Raw genomic sequence first — 2,134 nt, forward strand, 5'->3', positions numbered from 1 at the left:
ACATAAGAATAAAAAAAAAAAAAAATCACTCACAGAAATGCAATGACCATGATAAGTGGAGATACTATGGTAGGCTGTTTATGATGATAGTGCAAAAGTGCAATGCAGGGATTGAACAGTGCAGTAGATCATGATAAACTATGACTAAAAAATATAAACATAATAACCTATAAACTGACTGATTGAATAAGAATAAGAGCCTTTAAACGTGACTGAGCCTCTGACATGGGAGAGTACTGTGAGAGAAGGTGACTCAGCACGTTTCAGGATTAAGCATGGAATAACTACACAATAAAAACCTTAGCAGAGAAAACCTTTCATTAAAACCTGTGTGTAAATCAACTACTGTAAACGTCAACATCGAAGCTTTTTTTTTAGCTGCTTTGTCTAGTAAGTGTTCAGCAATTTTTTGAATCACGCTTGGAAATGTACATTAAAAAATTGTTGAGATGCATCGATAATCCGTTTAGAATTGAATCGTTGGCCTCTGAATTGGAATCGAATCGTGAGGTTCCCAGAGATTCCCACCCCTACTGCTGACTCACAACGTCCACAATTTCCAAAAACAAACTATCCTTTATCCTAAAGGATTTTTGTACTTCCACGTTTTGTTCAATTCAATTTTATTTTTAATCATAGTGTCAATTCATAACAAGAGTAATCTCAAGACCGTTTACATATAGAGTAGGTCTAGACCACACTCCATAATTTACAAAGACCCAGCAGTTCTGGTAGTTCCCTCCAGAGCAAGCGACAGAGCGACAGTGGCGAGGAAACACTCCCTTTTAGGAAGAAAACCTGGGACAGACCCAGGCTCTTGGCAGGCGGAGTCTGACGGCCGGTTAGGGGTGTGATGAAGAGTAGCAATAACAGTCATGTTTGTTGCAATCTTGATTCGGCTACATCAGATAGGACAGACTGAGTGTGGAGTAATGTCTTTCTAAATGTCTTTTATACAGCAGGTGCTTTGTTGAGTGTCCTTGAGTTATTGGATTGGCTCTGTTAAAACCAAACTTTTGCAGCCAATGCTTTAACCTCGCTGAGGTGGCGGCCTTTAAAAGAGAGACTTTGCGAGTGAGTAATCAACAAAACATGTATTTACAACCCTCACGGGTTTAGTGTCTTTGTCAGCGTAGATTAAATGCTTATTACTAGGGCTGATCCGAGTATCCGGCTGAAACAAGTATCCGGTACGGATAAAGCACTTGGCCGGTCAAGTATCATACGAGTAATATGAGTCAATTATCCGCTCGGATTGAATACAACTCCTCAAAGAGCGCGTTCTGTGATAGTCACAGCGCCCCCCCCCCCCCCCCCCCACCCCACCCCCCCCCCCCCCCCCCCCCACAAACACGCTGGATCAATCTCACACACACACAGAACATGGAGAAATGCGCTCCCTCGGCCTCTCTCTCCTTATCTCTCTCTCTCTCTCTCTTTCTCTCTCTCTCTCGCTCTCTCTTCTTCTCTCTCTCGCGCGCTCCGCTCCGTCAGGCAGTCAGTCGGGTGCTGGATCGCGTTCCGTTAACGTTTAGGGTTTCTTCAGCTTAGGTTTGTTTTAACTTCGGTTTGTAGTCCTTACATTACTAGTAACCAGTAGATTCGGGGTCGTGGGGTTTCAGACGTGTTGCTCGGTTTAAATGCAACTCCGTTGCGTCTCTGCCATCGGGAGATTTTTTTTTTACTGTCAGCTGCCCCCGCCCCCTCTCTCTCTGTGCATCTCTCTTACACACACACACACACACACACACACACACACCTGGTGTGGAAATAAAAAAAATAAAAAAGAACCAAAAAAAAATCACCACTGATCATGAAAAAAGTTAAAAAAGAAAGTTATATTGAGTATGAAAACTCTTGTTCATTACATTTTACTTCTAAATTGCGACCGCATGTGTGATTCATTGTTGCAAAAAGTTCTGTATATAGTTGTTTGTTACCATGACAACACCATGAGCTGAAAGTGGAGTGCTGTCATGTAAATAGTTTTCAAATCAGCAATAAATATAACAATTTTTGATCAACTCATATCAATGACATGCTTAAATAACATACCGGTTAAAGCCCCGCACATTTCAAGAAAACCCAACCCACTTCCGGGTTAAATCTGACCACTTCCGGTTTAGGCCCCGCC

At 42.2% G+C, this 2,134-nt stretch overlaps 1 long non-coding RNA gene across 1 annotated transcript in view; it reads left to right on the plus strand.

Annotated features, from left to right (window-relative positions):
* Positions 1-870, plus strand: part of LOC116672487 (uncharacterized) — a 17,960-nt gene extending 17,090 nt beyond the window's left edge. Inside the window, exon 3 of the long non-coding RNA XR_004327564.1 lies at positions 758-870. This is a non-coding gene — a long non-coding RNA (uncharacterized LOC116672487). The remainder of the gene's footprint in view (positions 1-757) is intronic.
* Positions 871-2,134: the final 1,264 nt, after the last annotated feature.

This window comes from Etheostoma spectabile, chromosome 22, assembly GCF_008692095.1.
Source record: "Etheostoma spectabile isolate EspeVRDwgs_2016 chromosome 22, UIUC_Espe_1.0, whole genome shotgun sequence".
NCBI classification, from domain to species: Eukaryota; Metazoa; Chordata; class Actinopteri; order Perciformes; family Percidae; genus Etheostoma; species Etheostoma spectabile.